General features: G+C 40.2%; 1 long non-coding RNA gene across 2 annotated transcripts in view; it reads left to right on the top strand.

The window, feature by feature from the left end:
- Window positions 1-18600, top strand: part of LOC131482664 (uncharacterized) — a 130721-nt gene that overhangs the window by 18199 nt on the left and 93922 nt on the right. The window contains exon 2 of one of the 2 annotated variants that reach the window (XR_009247210.1): window positions 130-372. The exons of the other annotated variant lie outside the window; for it this stretch is intronic. This is a non-coding gene — a long non-coding RNA (uncharacterized LOC131482664). The remainder of the gene's footprint in view (window positions 1-129; window positions 373-18600) is intronic. 2 annotated transcript variants of the gene reach the window in all.

Here is an 18600-nt window from a genome sequence, read left to right as displayed (position 1 = left end):
CTGTCTGAGAACAAGGCAGCAGGTTAGTCAAAAACAGAGGTGATTCATGGAAAACTCTGGAAAAACATTTCATAAATAATTGCACTGTGATACATACTGTAGTCAGTTTCCTTTATTTTTAATTTGTAGTGGACTTTGGCTCAGTAAATTGTCCTGCCGTCAGCAGAGGTCTTTGCTGGGGTGATTTACAGCCTAGAAATCAGCTTTTAAGGTGGCCATGTTGGCCATTACATGCAACGACTCGAAAAGGTGCTTTGTCTAGGAAAGAAGAAAAATGGTCTGTGAGAGGAAGTTGTTTGCTAAATCAGTTCTAGCATGGCTGCGGACATCACATGACTGTCACACTCTTCAGAAAGCACAGGGCAAGTCAAGGTGAGACTGCAGTCCCCTGAACTCATCATTTGGTATAAGCATGACTTGAAACAGAAGAAAAGTAGAATTGTAGAAACTGCAACTGATTGAAAGAAATGGGTCAGAAGCAACATGTCTGCCTTGAATGTTTTAGCTTAACTTCGATGTGCATTCATCTGACAGTCTGTTGACTCAATGCCATTCATATTCAGTGTGCCTTACTAATTTTATTGACATTACTTCACACACCAGGCCTACAATGTATCATGTGTGATTTCTATTTCCAGTTTGTTTGATGAAGTGAGAACTTTAAAGACTTGTGATGTAATTCTACTGTAAAAGCCATGTGGACCTTCATGACATGTTTTTATGTTTTTCATAATTGTCTTGCCCATACTAAAAGGACAATTTTCTTTAAATAACTTTGGGTGCTAAGAGTGTAAGTCTCTACCTGCTTTTATTCAGGCCGTTTCCCCAGGTTCAACTGGGGAGCAGCTTTGGGAGGTAATGTATTATCTTCCCAGAGTAGGCTCACTGCTTGTTCTAAAAGAAGCAGATTCCCCTAGTCCCATGTTCCTCAATGCCGTGCAAACCAGTGCATTTGCAGCAGCAACCTGGGCCAGTGACACTGCCCTTGGAAATGAGGAGCTGGTGTAAACGTACCACTGTTCCTGCAGCTTGTCATACCGTGAGTAATTAACTGCTTTGTCTCTGAGCCAGGAGTCTGTGTCTTCTACTAGTATCCATGAACTTATAACCAACTAACGTACTAGCATGTAGGTAGAATAGAAATCAACTCTAAACAAGAACACAATTTAAGCTCTAGCTCTGGAAACACGCACATTTATTGGAGAATGATTTCTTCACCACAAATATTCGGCGTATCATAGAATTCAATCAAAAATTGGTTTTTTTTTAAGTAAGTGTGTTTATTTTGGTGAAATCAATTATCTACAAGCCAGCTGAAACAGTATATAGAATGCAAATACAGAGTTCATTACTTGCAACAACCTTTAACTATAAAAGTGAATCAAAATGATTATATAGCATAAATAATAAGCATGGTAAAAAGGTGTTACAACCACAGAGTTGGTCCTAAAATAAATGTCAGTGACTAAAAAGAAATTTTGTGGTCCAACATTGTGGTACAGCAAGATAAGCTGCCTATTGCAACACCAGCTTGTATTGGCATTAGTTTGTGTCCTGGCTGCTCCATGCTAACGTTCTGGGGGAAAACAGAACATGGCCCCATGTGACCCTGCTCCAGGCCTAGCCCTGGCTAGTGCAGTCATTTGGAGAGTGGATCAGCAAATGGAAGATTTCTGTCTGTCTCTTTCTGTATCTGCCTCTCTCTCTGTAAATCATCTTTCAAATAGGTAAATTTTTAGAAAGAAAAAGAAAATTGGATATATTCATCTGTCCTCAATTTTTTTTTTAATTTTCTTATGCAATTAGTCATTCAGTATGGTTTTCAAGGGTGTTAAGAATTTAACCCTGCCATGGTCATTTACTCAATCAAGTCCAGATTTGGTTCTTACTAGTTATGAAAACACATATACACAAAGAATTGTAAGAATGTGTAAGTAGGATTTGATCTATAATATTTCTCTACATGAAATCATCAGTTTTCTGTTGAATGTAATGGAATTCAACCCTAAAGGAAATTAAATTGAATATTGTTTTTCTACTGCCATACGCTTTGAACATAAAATATTTTCTCTTCCTAAATTCTGAATACTGTTAATGCTATATACCATGAAGGTAAATATAACATGTTCTTTTTATGAAAATCACAATTTTATGTATTACTCACAGTGTTATGTGTATGTTGTAGAAAATTCAGACTATTCTTAACACCACAAGAAAGAAAATTGCTGGTGAATAATCATAACTTTGTTGGATATTTAGGTTGTTTGCAATTGTTGGTATAATGAAAAAAATTACATGCTCTAACAGGTAAAGAAGTCCTTTAATTGAATAAGGTAGCACAATAGAACTTCATTTACTGCTCATGCACAATCCACAGCCCAAAACAGTGTTTCTGTGCATCAGGTAACCTTTCTGATGGTGACTCAGGCTGCAGGACCCTTCTATGCAAGGTGTAGCCGTCTTTAACATGTGATTTACAGGGTCACAGTAAGGCTAGAAGTGGATGCTTCACCCACTTCTGCTATATGCCACTGTACAACCTAATCAGAGGGCCACCTCCCACAAGGGAGGCAGGGAAGTTCCAATTAGCTATGTCTATGGAAGGAGAAGATATTGAGTTAGTGTTAAAAGGAGAAAAATCCTGCTACATCTTTATTTTTAAAGATTTATTTTATTCATTTATTTTTATTTGAAAGAGAAAAAGAAGAGCAAAAATTCTTTCATCCAACTGGTTCATTGTACAAATGGCCACAACAGCTTGAGCTGGGCCAATATAAAGCCAGAGCCAGGAGCTTTTCCAGGTCTCCCACATTGCTACAGAGGCCCAAGGACTCAAGCCATCCTCCTCTGCTTTCCCAGGTCATAAACAGGGAGTTGTATCAGAAGTGAAGCACCCAGAACTCCAACTCGCAGCGATAGGAGATGCTGGTGCCATAGCTGAGGATTAGTGTGCTGCACCAACACTCGGCCCCCCTTGCTCAGTCTTGTTGGAGGATAATTGTTACGAGTATAACTCCTCACGCGAATGGTTATTTCTTAAGAGAAAAATTCTTGGATGGTGAATGATGTTATTTTAAGCAGATTTTAGAAGTCTGTCAGGTTTTAAAATTCCTATTATAGCTCTAAGAGGTAGATTAGTTAGTATTCTTTTTTTTTACATTTAAAAGCATTTTATTTTGTTTTATGATACAGTTAGTATTCTTATCAGTAATCCTTATGTACTTGAATTGTGTAAAGTTGGTGAGAAGACTGCATGCCCTTGATGTTTCTATAATGATATGCCATTGACAAAAAGAATTCTTTAAGCATAAATGTACGCATCTGTGTACCCAAAAAACTGTATGCATAAACCAAGACAGGGTTAAATATATATAAATAAATTTAAGTTTTTTCAGAGGCTTATTTATGTTTCGGTACAATACAAAGATAATTTACAAAATTTTAGAAGTTGGGGGCCCAGCGGCGTGGCCTAGCGGCTAAAGTCCTCGCCTTAAACGCCCTGAGATCCCATATGGGCGCCGGTTCTAATCCCGGCAGCTCCACTTCCCATCCAGCTCCCTGCTTGTGGCCTGGGAAAGCAGTTGAGGACGGCCCAATGCATTGGGCCACTGCACCCGCGTGGGAGTACCCGGAAGAGGTTCCAGGTTCCCGGCATCGGATCAGTGCGCACCAACCTGTTGCGGCTCACTTGGGGAGTGAATCATCGGACGGAAGATCTTTCTCTCTGTCTCTTTTCTCTGTATATCTGACTTTGTAATAAAATAAATAAATCTTTAAAAAAATAATAAAAAAATTTTAAAAAATTTAGAAGTTGGGAAATAATTAAATAGAAATTTGGGTGGGCCAGACTAAACAAGGCAGTGGCCTCTGTCAGCGCATGTGAGGGCTGGGTCTTGGGATACGGGGCAGGCTGAGCTTAGCTACAGAACCTACAAATGTGTCTGAGAGCATGATGGGAAGCGGGTTGGGCAAGGCTAGGTTGAAGTAGAGGCTGACATGTTCAAAATCCAGGGCTGGGAGCTGGAGTTATTGGGAATTGCCACAACTAGGTCACAGCACCTGCTGGTATACCTGAGGACCAGGTCCATGGCAGGCTGGCTGAGCTGAGCCATAGAATCCGTCAGTTTGTCTGAGATATGGGACTGAGGCAGTGCTGACCAAGCTGTATCCACCAGTGTATGCATTCGCCGATGCAAGTGACAGGCCACAGTTAACCCTACACTGATTGGTGCACGCAAGAGTCAAGTCTGAGGTCACCTCACATGAGGCTTCCTGGAGGACTCCCCAGCTGGACTGCAGAACTCAGACCCTAGCCACCCTAAAAAAATCACAGGGTGTGTGGTTCAACTTTGGAGGGCATGTATCAGAATTGGGCCTCATCAGTTAATTATGCCTGTTCAATGGACAGCATGCCCAGATGTACATGGGGAGACATTATGGCCAGCTCATCTAGGCCAGCAGGGGCATTAACTGCCTCCTCAGAGGATGGACAGCAGAACAGGTTGGATAATTGTGGCCAAGCTAACAGTATGATCTTAGGTCTGTGGATATACCAAAGTAGACTTTGCCAACCAGAAGAACTTGGAAAGATTTTTCTCACCTCTGATGCAACAAAGTTGATGACATCTCAGAACTATCAAAACCACTCAAGTAATACTTGGAACACCCTTCCGTCCATCGGGGTCTCTAAGGTGTCATCAAATGACCATCCCCCATCCCTGGGTGTTGATACAGTTTGACAGCAAGGAATGGTTCCCTCCTTCTCTGTCCCTGCAGAGATAGGAGGAAAAAAATAGAAAAACATTTGTCCCACTCACCTTCCTCCATAACTGACCCTCCCCACCCTAATTAGAGGCCCACGTGGACATGCATCCCTCTCAATTATTATGTAAACAATGTCAAAAAGAGAATTACAAAATTTAAATATATATATATTTGTTTTAAAAATCAACAACTCTTTTAAAAATATTTCTTTGCTCCTTTCTTTGAAAAGCAGAGAACTACAGAGAATGAAATAGAGATCTTTCATCACCTAGTTCGTTCAGCAAATGATCACAGTGGACAAAGCAGGCCCACACTGAAGCTGGAATTCCATGTGGGAATCCCATGTGGGTGGCAAGGATCCAAGTATTTGGGCCAGCTTCTGCTGTTTTCCCAGGTCCCTAGGCAGGAAACTATCTGAAGTAGGACAGGGGGGCTCAAACCTGTGCACTTTGGGGGTGCCAATGTTTTATGCAGTGGTTTAACTTGTTGCCCCACAACTCTGGTCACACCATCAACATTTTTAACTCATAGAATAACTTAAAAATCCAAATAATATGTATACTCTAAAAAAATGTTGTTTCTTACTTATCCAAATTGAACAATACCCCAAATTATTTTCTTCACCACTTACTCTTTACCATTCGTAATCAGTGGAAAATGAATCAGCAAGGAAGGAGAATTCCAGAAAGGGGGCGTATAGTTCCCTGGATCTGGTGTTGGTGCTTAATAAATGCTTGCTTGTCTGTTTTCTCCATCATGGAACCTGTTTCTTAACAAGGTGAAAGTTTAATGACTGTGTTTGCCTTCTGTAGGGCAATATTTTTTGTTCACTTAATTAATGTATAAAATGAATATTTTCACGTGGTTGGCTGCTTAGTTTTATTAGTTGTCTCAGTTCTAAATACAAGCCAAATTTTCCTGCTGTATTTCCTGTATAAAGTGATGGCTCACCCTTAACAAGAATCCTGTCTTGAAACAGAAAATATGGTTCAGAGCTTTGAACCAAATGAAATATCGATTGAGGTTGGAGAATATTTTGATGTTGTACTTTTGTTACAGTTCAGTTGTTTGAGAAAATATGTAGGTTTGGATTTAGTTCAGACTGGTTCACTGGGTTTCTGTTTTTAATGGATTTGATTTATGGTTCCGTAAAAAGTTTAATTATTGGGTTTAGGTCATAGAAGACACATTGGGCAAAGTGGTTGTTACTTTCCAGTTTTGGCTCATGGGTCGTTACAAGGCCTTGATGTTGTAGTTGTTTCCCGATTCGGGGTGTGAAGTTTGCAGCTCACAGTGGACTCTTCCTCAACATGGCAATAGATGGCATCGGCTCCTGAAGTTTTTGACCCCTCTCCTGATCCCTGAAACTAACGATAGCACCAGTACCCTGCAAGAAATGGGAGGGCAGAAGGAAGTTGAGTGTTGGCTTTCTGTTTAGCTTTGAACTGTGACCTGAATTTCTTTTCATTTTAATAGGAACTTTTCTATGATGCAGAATTTTAAATTCACCTTCTGTTTTGCATGTACTTAACTATACTCTTTGGTGGACTTTACATTCAGAATTTGTGCAGACTTTCAGGTGGTTCAGCCAAAATGCTCAGCTCAGTTCCATCTTTTGGATCTTATTTTAATGGGCAACTGCGGGGAAGGATCATCAAATTCTACAGAAGAGAGGTAGTTTTAACAACATCCTTCCGGCAGAAGAATGCTTTATGCAGAACTGCATTTTAAAATATTGGTGAAGTTGTCATTGAGTGTAATAATATTTAAAGTGAAGAAAGAAGGCAAAACCTCAGTAGAAAAACTCTTTAAAGGCTGGATAAATAGTAAGGAGTATGTTTAATGCAACTAATTTACAGATAAATGTGGTGCCAAGCTAAAATACATTAACAAGGTAAGGCTTTGGGGTCTCTAGGTAAGATAATATATTGCTTTCATTAAAAAGCAATCTGCATGGACGATATCCACCCGTGGAAACTCTGCAGCTGTCACCTTTATCAGGGGAACAAGAGCAAGCCACTACATTTTAATCACTGGAGTTTGTCAGGAACGAAAAACAGCCAGCTTCCCACAAATCAACAGACATGTATCCTGATAAGGGAAATGCATTGGCAAAGGACAGCTACATACCACATGACACTGCCTAGTCCAGGGTGATCAAAGCTCTGTAATTGTTGAAGATAAATCTACTGAATTGGGTTTAGGATGAAACAATTGTCTTTGAACAAAGCAGACATGCACTTACAAGAGTTACCCATGACTTCGACTGTGTTCAGATCTGAGTTATTCTGTGCTGGGGGAAGGGGTGGGTGGGAGAATGGCAATACATGAGGCATCTTCACAGTACACTTGTTCTGATAACTAACTCGTTTCTGGCTGTCATGCTTTGATCAAATTGAGAAGCCATCAGGAAAAAAATGAAATCAGCCAGGACAAGACAACTGAGTGGAAACGGAAAGCGTGTAAAAAGAAGGCAGAAATGAGGAGTTACTTCTTGACATGCTCACTCCTTTACTACTCATTGTTAGGGAAACCTGGAGAGAGTAGTGCAGGCCCATTGCTGCACACAGCCTTCCCTAGACCACCTGTAAATATGGACAGGGGCCTCACAGGTGTCCCGCATCTCTGGGCTTCCAACACAGGAAGTGGAAAAAAAAAAACCTAGAAAACTGAATCTCCAAAAATGGATATGAATAAATACTGCAAATGTGTTTTAGGTCTGATGATTCATGATGAAAAATCTGACTGTACGATAGAAATGTAGAAGTGGCCAAGCAAGCTAGTATTTACAGAGTACATCAAAGTCAACAACAGCTACAGATCACTAAAGTATTAGAAAACAGAACCAATGTGGATACAGCATGCTGGCACAGAGACCAGTTACTTGCAGGCAAAGCAAATGCCAGCCGAGCTCGCACTTTGAAAGTCGTCGAGAGCCTCAGCCAAGGGTGTTGTGCTGTATTTTCACAGTTCAAAGCAGGACTCAATATTCTGGCATAAACTGTAGCTGTTGAATGCTGGCTACCCAAGCCCCGCTAAAGCAATCTGTTGTACAAAACTGGATTTATTACTTATTAAGATAGGAGAACATCAACACCACAGAATATATATACATTTTTAGTTATAGTGGGAGTCATATGACATAAAAATAGCTATTTTAAAACATGCAAGTCAGTAGCAGTGAGTTTACTCGTAGTGTTGAACAGCCATCAACTCTTGCAAGTTCTAAAGCATTTTCATTATCTCCGAAGAAAATCCCATGATTAAACTCCTCTGTTGCCTTACCACCTCCATCTGAAAACTCTGGAAATCACTAACATTATATCTATATTGGGATTCATCTACCCTGAAAATTTCATGTAAATAGAGTCATGCAGTGTCTGATCTTCTATGTCTGGATTATTTCACTGGGTGTAATGTTTTAGAGTCATCCATATTGTGGCATATATTAGTACTTCATTTATTTTTTTATAGCTGAGCAGTATTATACTACATGGAAATACCACAATTTGTTGATATGTTCAGGCATTGATTGACACTCGGTGCTTTGGGTGTGTTTGCTTTACCTTTTAGCTCTTATAAATGTTGCGGGCTTGATGGGAGGAGAGCAGGATCTGATTTATTGGAATTTTGAAATCTGGATTTACAATGGGTCTTTTAATTCACAGACTTGAGTAAGAATAGCTAAGGACCATGACCTGATAGTTTAGGGTTTATAGAAGCAGCAAGCATTTTAATGCTTTTCCTCAAAGAGTCAATGAATGGGTCTTTTATGAAATTTCTGTCATAAGGCATCACATTACTGATCTGAAAGAGACTCTCAAAATATTTGTTATGCTTTTGATAACAATGGAATAGTGAAGCAACATTATTTTTTAGGTTTATGTATTTATTTTTATTTTTTTGAAAGAGCTTCAGAGAGAGGGAGGGAGACAGAGCAAAAGAAAGCTCATCCATCCATTGGTTCATTTCTGACATGGTTGCATCAGCGGGGCTGAGCCAGGCAGAAGCCAAAAGCCAGGAGCTTCTTCCAGGTCCCCCATGTAGATGCAGGGGCCCAAACGCTCTAGTCTGTTGCTTTCTCAGAAGCTTTAACAGGGTGCTGCTTTGGAAGTTGAGCAGCTGGAACATGAACCAGAACCCTTATGGGATATGAAAATCACAAATGGTGACACTTGCCACTGTGCCATGCCCATAGAGTCGTGTTTATGTGAGTTGTAGGGATGAGGCTTAAGGACTTTGATCTTCATAGCACAGGAGATGAGACTGGTGAAAGAGCACACTTTCTGCTCACGTGGGGAGACAAACTGTTCCCGAGCTGTTGCATCCTCAGATTTCTATAAAATGAGTCAACCAGGATGTATCCATATAGATAGATCTATTACATGGGGGATCCTCTGTGCAGAGACTTTGTTTTTGGCTTTTTCTATTACAGCAAAATAGCGTATAACCCAACACAGTAGCATTTCTCAAATCTGTAAGAGTAATAATTATATGATACTCTCACAGTAGTGATTAAGCAAACATTTATCTCAGCACACTGTATTTTGCCAATAAAAATAAACACTACTTTAAATGAATTATTCGTGCAAAGCTTCTGTGCTTTAATAAATGATATTCTATCATTTATTAAATAATGATCCTCTGCAGCCTGGCCATTAACCATTCTTTAAAAGATGGTGGGAGAAAATAGAATGTCTTTGTAAGAGGTGCTATCAGGACTAAGGAGATTTTGGCATCCAGGCTAAGTAGCTAGTAGCCAGTGCTACCTGATAACACAGCGTGTATTTATAATGATTTTCCTGTAATTAAAGAAAAACTAACTATAAAGGACTAGGAAGAACAAGCATTTCATTCCTGCTGCCTTTAGGTTGATCAGAAAAATTACAAAGATAAAAAACAGATCATTTCTTTTCAAACAAAAATAATCCAAGCAAGCATTCTACTACCACACAAGGGAAAAATCATTTTGACTCCAATGCGTGCACCATTCTGAAATCCTTGGGGGGTGTGTGTGTGTGTTTTTAGATTTATTTATCCTTTTGAATGAGTGAAAGAAGAGGGAGAGAGGCCGTCCATCTAGCGGTTCACTTTCCAAATGACTTTACCAGCCAGGACCGGGCTAGGTAGAAGCCACAGGCCTTGGGTCTCCACGTGGGTGGCAGGGACCCAAACATTTGGACCATCTTCTGCTGTTCTCCCGGGTCCATTAGCAGGGTGCTGAATTGGAAGTAGAGCAGCCAGGACCGGAAGCAATCTCCATAAGGAATGCTGGTGTTGCAAGGTGGAGCGTAACGCACTGCTCCACAATTCCAGTCCTCTCCCTTGATGAGGTTTGCTAAGCTCGACACAGTGAAATGGTTTACCTGCTACTAAATACTGCCATGGGGGAAAGAAAGTGGGATTGCCCTAGTCATTTGCCTTTGAACAATGATGACTTGTGGTAACATTTTAAAAAATTACTGTTGCTGTAAAAATTATTTTATAGCTAATTTTTTAAACAAGTACTGAAATATTAGGTTCAGTTAAGACCGGTTCTGCGGCATAGCATGTAAAGCTGCTGCCTGTGACACTGGCATGCTCTGTGGACACTGGTTTGAGACCCAGCCACTCCACTTCTGACCTAGTTCCCAGCTAATGTGCCTGCGAAAACAATTCAAGATGGCCTCATGTCTTAGGTCCCCTGGTACGTATATATGTAATCCAGAAGAAGTTGCAGACTCCTGGCTTCGATTTAGCCCAGCTTGGGCCACTGGGGCCGTTTGGGGAGAGAGCCAGCAAATAGAAAGTCTGTCTCTCTCTTTCCCTCTCTGTGTGTAACTCAAGTAAATCTTCTTTTAAAGATTTATTTTCCACATTGCACGATTTTCACTCAATTGTATTGCAATAAAATACACCATTTTCAAATTGACCATTTGAACTTCTTTTTTAAAAATAACGACTTATGTATTTTCATTGGAAACTCAGATCTACACAGAGAAGGAAAGACAGAAAGATCTTACGTCTGCTGGTTCACTCCCAAGTGGCTGATCCAAAGCCAGGAGCCAGGAATTCCTTCCCGGTCTCCCACGTGGATACAGGGTCCCAAGGCTTTGGGCCATCCTCCACTGCTTTCCCAGGTGACAAGTAGGGAGCGGGATCAGAAGTGGAGCAGCCAGGACATGAACTGGTGCCCACAAGGGACACTTGTACATGCAAGGCAAGGACTTTAGCCACTAGGCAACTGCACCAGGCCCCATTTGAGCTGTTTTCTTGTTTCTTTGTTTTTGTTTTTTTCTAAAGACAGCTCTTTTATCTGCTGGTTTGAAGTGTTTACAGTTCTTGGCACTAAGTGCTTTCACACTGTCATTCATCCCCAGAAGGTTCTCATCATCCACAGCTAAAACTCCAGCAGCAATCACCTCCTACGTTCTTCTCCAGTGCCCCTACCAACCACCATTCCATTTTCTGTCTCTGTGAGGTTTAAAAACCTCACATAAAAGGGGTCTTTATCATTTAGAGAAAATTATATCGGATTTTAGCATTTTGCTTGCTTTTTTAAACATTTATTTTACTTTTATCAGAAAGTCAAATATACAGAGCGAAGGAGAGACAGAGAAGAAGATCTTCCACCGTTGGTTGATTCACTCCCCAAGCAACCACAACGGCCAGAGCTGAGCCAATCCAAAACCAGGAGCCAGGAGCCTCCTTCAGGTCTCTCACACAAGTACAGTGTCCCAAGGCCTTCCTCAACTGCCTTTCTAGGCCGCAAGTAGGGAGCTGGATGGGAAGTGGGGCAGTCAGGATTAGAACCAGTGCCCATATGGGATCCCAGCGCATGCAAGGCATGAACTTTAGCCACTACCCTAGTGTGCTGGGCCCAGCCAGCATTTTGCATTCTTTGAAGTAAAAATATTTCTTACCTTCTTTCATTATTTTATTTTACTTATTGAAATAAGTTTTTGTACCTGGAGTGAAATTGCTGGGCCATGCAGTGACTGAATGTTTGATTTTTGAAGAACCACCCTAGCATTCTCTGTTAACCGCACTGCTTGAAATTTTTGCCAGCAGTTCAGAAGCATTCTGAATTCTCCACATCTTCCTCCTGTGTTTGTTATTTTCTTGTAGACCTAACATGGTTCCTCGGCACATTTTGATTAATATCTATTTCTCTTTCTTTCCCACTTCTGTTTACTTTATTCTTGTCAACAGTCCGCTCCCCATTCCTTACACTTGCTTTAGTTAAATAAGGAAATCAATTGTCAAACATACTGGGGGGAAAAAAGATATCTGATAATAAGAGTGTGAGCCTCAGGCAATTGCTGTGAGGTGGCTTTCCTGGTTAATCCTTTGCCTGTGGCACTAGCATCACGTCTGAGCACTGGTTCATGTCCTAGTAGTTCTACTTCCCAATCCAACTCCCTGCTAATGGCCTGGGAAAGTAGTGAAAGATGATTCAAGTTTTTGGGCCCCTGCACCTGCGTGGGAGACCCTGACAAAGCACCTAGCTCTCAGCTTCAGACTGACTTAGTTCCAGCTGTTGTGGCCATCTGGGGAGTGAACCAGACATTGGAAGATCTGTCTCTTCCTCTCTGTATATAACTCTGACTTTCCAAGTAAAAAACAAAGGAATCTTTAAAACAGAAGGAAAGAATGCCAACCGCTACTCAGAGAGTGATGACAATGACCCTCACTGTCTAGAATAATGCTTGGGAGCTTAGTGGGAAGTTTGGGTCTGATGTTCTTCTGTATGTTTTAGTTACCTTTTTTTAGAAAAAAAAAAAGGCAAAAGAATACTCCAGTTTCTAATGTGTCACAGCAGTTTGAAAGGCAGTAAAGGTATTCTTTCTTGTTTATCCTTTCAATACTGTAGATAAGAGCGATCAGAGAACATTGTTGCGTTATTGTACTTTACCAGAAATCTGATAACTAGAGGAACATGCCATTCAACATATACTGTCCTTTTCTCTCCTCTTGATTTCTCTTCTCCTTTCCTTTTGAGAATTGTTTGAGAGCCAAAGTGTCAGAGAAATAGATGGATATTATACCTGCTGGTTTACTCCCCAAATGGTTACTACAAATAGGGCTGGGCCAGAATAAAGCCAGAAACCAGAAACTGCTTCCAGGTCTTCCACCTATCAGGGGCTCAAATACTGGGCCTTCATCCACCTCCCCAGGCCTATTAGCAGAAAATTGGACCAAAAAGAGAGGAGCTGGGATTTGAACCAGTGTTCCAATATGTGATGCTGGTGTTGCAAGTCATGACTTCATTTGCTGTGCCACAGTCCCAGCGGCTTATTCACACAGTGATCATGGAAGGATGACTGTTAAATCTTGAATCTCTGGGTTTGTGCGGGAAGGAGATTTGAGCTTATTATTCCTGCCATCGCTTGCAGTTATCAGGTCCTTGTTTTACATATATATATGATTTCTTCGTTTTCACTTGGAAAGTCAGAGTTACAGAAAGACAAGAAGAGACAGAAATCTTCCATCCACTGGTTCACTCCCCAGATAACTGCAACAACCAGAGCTGGGCCAGTCTGAAGCAGGGAACCAGGAGATTCCTCCAGGTCTCTCTCATGGGTGCAGAAGCCCAAGACTTTGGGCCATCCTCCACTGCTTTCCCAGGCCACAAGCAGGGAGCTGGATGGGGAAGTGAAGCAGCTGGAACACAAAGAGGTTCTCATATGGGAAGCCAGCACTGACACATGGAGGATTAGCCTGTTGTGCCACCACACTGCCCTCCTCCTCGATCCTGTTTAATATGCAATGATACTCAGTCATTACCTAAAATGATAACATTTATAAAGAGTTGGGTAGCGATTTTCTAAGAATGTAAGAAAATAAATGTCTATTGAAAGAAAAAGTATTCTGTTTCATGTAGTTTTCTGTGGATTGAAAAAGAGAATAGAGAATATCTACACACAAGTCAGAACCCAGTCAATGAATGTAAAACTGCAGACATTTTGTGGCAATGTTGACAGTCATAGAAAAAAAATCTAAGTTTCATCTTCAGTTATCTAGCTTTCTCATTCAAAACCTTATTTGCCAACAGAGCCGGTAGGTCTGAGTAGTGAGTGATGAATGATCTGGAACTCTTGCTCATTGTATCAGGAATACTGAATGCTTCTAGAAAAGCCATGGGAATATAAACTTTTCTCATCTATATAACCATTGAGCTCTACAGACAGCAGCTATGATCTTCTGATATGAGTTAAAAACCTACGTTTGAATAGAAATAGGCAAGTATTGTGCTTTGGTAGGTAAAACATTACTTGTGATTTTCAGTATGAGACGTCTTGTGTTGGAGTGTCTAGGATTGAGTCCGCCTTACTTTGGACGGAACTTCCTTCTAGTGCACACTTGCAAAGCAACAGGTGATGGCTCAGGGACCTAGGACCATGCTGCCTGCTTCAGAGACTCATTTGACATTCTGGGTTCCTGGCTTTGGCTTAAGCAAACCCTAGATGTTTTGGACACTTGGGAATGAAGTGAGGTTTGAAAGATATCACACACACTCTCTCTTGCTCTCCCTGTAGCTAGCTCTACCTTTGAACAACTAAATAAATAAACATTTAAAGAGTAGTTTAGAAATATTTAAAATACAAACAGAATTTTTAGTAGCTTTCAGTCTTTTTCATGAAGGCATAAAATTCAGTGTTCTTTCAATTATGTTCATATAAAGTCAACATACTGTTTACAAGCCAGGGTTTGGGAGTGAATTGGATCATCCCAAGTTTGAATGTTATTGCATGCCTTCAGGACACCTCTTAGTTTTTCTAAGCTTGTTCCTGTCTCCTTAATAATTCCCCAAGGACAAGAGTTTAGCACAGTACCTGGAATATAACAGACAATAAATATGGAGTAAGTAAATGTTTCATGCCTCTTAAATGCCGTAGTGTCTCCATGATCATCTCTGATAAATGGTTCTGGGGGCTGTTTCGTCCCCACAGGACCAGTTTTGCTTTGCCGGATGTCACTTGCACACATGCCGTATAGCTTTTACCTAGGCTGCTCTTTCGCATTCAGAAGACCCTTCTAGTATGTGTGTCAAGGCTAACAACCTTGCACTTTCTAGCACACAACTAAATACAAGTGTATTTTTTTAAAATTCATGCTAAGTTAAGTTAAACCATAATGCAAATTTTCCGTGAACTTTTTTGAAGTTCTCTTCTATCCTGAGTATTTTGGGTTTAAGATGTACTTTTAAAGTGCTCCACTAAATTTTTGACTGGAAGCTTTATAGTTAAAAAAAAGAGAAGCTTCAGCCAAACTCCATGTTAATCGGGGATTTATCACCCATGATCATGGCCACCAAAAATATTTGTGAGTTCTTGTGTGGTCATAGTTGTTCACTGAAATTCTTTTGTTGGAATGAATGTGGAATGTTTTCTAGGATATGGGGGAAAAACTTTTTGCTGAAGTCCAGAAAAGTCAATAAAGAAAAATGGTATACCACAAACTCATGCTTGAGAGTAGGATTGTACTTCAGTATCCTGAACAGAACAAGAATTAAATGGTTTGCTTTGACTTTAATTTTCTCCTGGAGTAACAGCCGCTGTAATCCGTCATCCAGAAAACGATTTAAATAACGTCACCAGCTGTCTGTTGGCTGGGAAAGGAAGCCACATTGTCTTTTCTGTGTTCTTGTACTTTTCAAGAGAGCATCTGAGTATTTCATGTTGATTGCTTGATTGGCTGCAGAGGGACTCTTTAAAAATACTAAAAAAAAAATTGAGGAATCCAGTACAAATCAAACATGAGCTGCTATCCATCATGTGCTCAGGGCATTATGTGAGGTTTTTACTCAGAAAGATGTCATTAAAAGTTGCAGAAATTAATTGGTGCCATTGAATATAATGGCCTTTCCTGCTATAGTTTCTGAAATGTAAAGAAAAATTATGGATAACGTAAATTCCTCGTGGGATTCTTATAGGTGTCTGCTTTGTTCTGTTATTGTTTATTGCAAATGTTATTACCATGATCTATGGCCCTATCATGCTTTGTCTATACTGTGCTGCTAGCCTGCGGCCCACAACAGCAGAGGGCTTTATTCACAAGCTAAGACCGTGTTGATTTGGAAATTCTTTGCTTTATATATTCTGAAAGTGTCTCAAGGTGTTCATTTTGTGTGTTTAAATTTTTATACAAAAACAGATTTGTTCTGATTGATTAAATATTGACTTACACCATTTTTAGAACAACTCTGAATCTTATTTAAGTTCAGGGTTTGTGTTCTGCTTTCCCAGAAGGCTTGAATTCAGCATAATAATGCCTGTTACTTTGTGTGAGTCGATGCATTGGAATCCACAATCTTTCTCAATAACCACATTGGTTTAATTAGTAGTGGTTTAAAAATTTGACTCTTAATTAAGGAGCAACTTTATATCTGAAAAAGTTTAAAGAGCCTTTTCTTTAACTCCTGTTTCGCATATTAGATACTTTTGAGACTGCCTACTTTTCAGCTCTATATCGAACTTATTCTGCATATTTATCTAACATCATTGGCATAACCTTTTCTTTCCAGATATTTTGAAGGCATTTGTGGATGCCTGACTATTCTTGAGAAGTTTTATAGCACAAGGTAATAGAAGATCACAGATAGGCATGCGATGTCCCTTGGAAACAACAATACAATGAACTTAACATCCTAGTTTCTGGGATAGGTGTTATGGTGTGACAGGTTGAACTGCAATTTGGGATACCCATATCCCATGTGAAGTGCTGCTTTAAGGCCCAGCTCCTCTGCATCTGATGTGACTCCCTGCTAACACACCTAGGAAGGGAGTAGATGATGGCCGGTGCTTGGGCCCTGCCACCCATGTGGGAGACTAGGATGGAGTCTTCGGCATTTTGTTTAGGCCTGCCCACCCTATAGACATTTGGGGAATAAATCCACAGATGGAAAGACATATCTCTTCCTTTCTTCCTTTGTTTCTCTTATTTTGTCGTTTAAATGAATGAATTCATTTATTTTCTTTTTAAAAATCTCCTAGTTTAAAACAATTCTAGTTTCTAAATTATCTTTCGGTGTATCTCTTAAGACTTGGACTGTTTCTTGGTGAAACATCTTAAGGTACAGCTAGATAATTATTATGTGCTGATAATGTCAAATGTTTTGAAAATCTGCAATGAAAGGTAAAGTTGAAGTACTTTCATTGATAGACACAGTTTTTGTTTTGAGTATCTTTTCAAAACAATTTTTTCACATGTCAAATCTTGTGGGTGACAAAATAAAGTACTGTTGTTACTTAATATGATAATAAGAGAAAAGAAATGAAAAGAAAATGATTAACTGTTTATTGTAAAATTAAGTTGATGAGCCCCCATTGTTGTCTAGGAGATGAAACTGCCGGCTGCGACACCAGCATCCCACACAGGCACTGGCTCATGTTCTGCTTGCTCCATTTCTAACCCAGCTTCTTGTTAATGGCTTGGGAAAAGCAACAGAAGGTGTTCCATGTGTGTTGACACCTACCACCCACATGTGTGGGGCTCGGATGAAGCTTCTGGTTTCAGTCTGGCCCAGCACTGGTCGTGGGCATCTGAGGATTGTACCAATAGGTAGAAAACCTTTCTCTTGCCCAACCTGTCTGTGACTCTTTCATAATACATAAACAAATATTTCTAAAATATATACAATTTCTTTCTTTAAAAGGCTTACATATTTTACTTGAAAGCCAAAACTACAGATAGAGAGAAGAAAAGACAAAGAAGTCTTCCATCTGCTGGTTCACACTCTAAATGGCCACAGGTGGCTGGAGCTGGACTGGTTCAAAGCTGGAAGCTAGGATCTTCTTCTGGGTCTCCCACTTGGTTGCGGATGCCCAAGGCCTTGGGCCGTCCTCCGCTGCTTTCCCAAGTCATAAGCAAGAAGCTGGATCAGAAGTGGAGCAGCTGGAATTTAACAGACCCTTTATGGGATGCCAGTGCTGCAGGCAGATTAATCTGATAATGCCTCCATGCTGGCCCCAATAAATAAATCTTCAATAAAAAAGAGTCAAAACAATTTTAGTGTATATTAAAAACAGCAACTCCAAACTCTAAAAAGAAGTTAACATGTGGTTTGGAGGGGTTTTATGGTATTTAAGCCTGGTAAACCCCCATGTTTGATTAAAAAAAAAAAAAGGAATGTTATTGTTAGTTCACATCTCCCTAAAATACCTGATGAGATGCTCTCCTGGGGCTCCTTCCTAGTTGTTTCCAGGTTGTTTTAAAATAGGAAGGGCCTAGCACAGTAACCTAGTGGCTAAAGTCCTTGCCTTGCACATGCTAGGATCCCATATGTACACCAGTTTTTGTCCCAGCAGCTCCGCTTCCCATCCAGCTCCCTGCTTGTGGCCTAGGAAAGCAGTGAGGAAGGCCCAAAATTTGGGACCCTGCACCTGCGTGGGAGACCTGGATGAAGCTCCTCGCTCCTGGCTTCAGATTGGCTCAGGTCTGGCCATTGTGGCTACTTGGGGAGTGAGCCAGCAAATGCAAAAGCTTTCTCTCTGTCTCTTCTTCTCTGTGTAAATCTGATTTTCCAATAAAAATAAGTATTTTTAAAAAACCAGGAATACAAATTATAAAGTAGTGACCTCCACAATGATGTGAATGTATTTTATAGATGTCAAATCAGCAAAGAAAACCAGTAGAAAAAATTTTGAAAATTGTAATAGTCTAACAAAATGCAGGAAAAAAAGGGAGAAAAAGCAAATAAATTACAACCAGGGTAAATAAATATTCTCTCAATTGGTTTGACAAAAAACAAGCATTCCAAACTGTTTCCCTATCAAATGGAGACGAACATCTTTAGACAAACTAGAATGGTGAGAAAACCAGATGAGCCTTGTAAGTGCTGCTTTCATTCTGATA

This window comes from Ochotona princeps, chromosome 19, assembly GCF_030435755.1.
Source record: "Ochotona princeps isolate mOchPri1 chromosome 19, mOchPri1.hap1, whole genome shotgun sequence".
Taxonomy (NCBI): domain Eukaryota; kingdom Metazoa; phylum Chordata; class Mammalia; order Lagomorpha; family Ochotonidae; genus Ochotona; species Ochotona princeps.
Note: the sequence above shows the minus strand (reverse complement) of the source record. Positions and strands in the feature narration are given on the sequence as shown.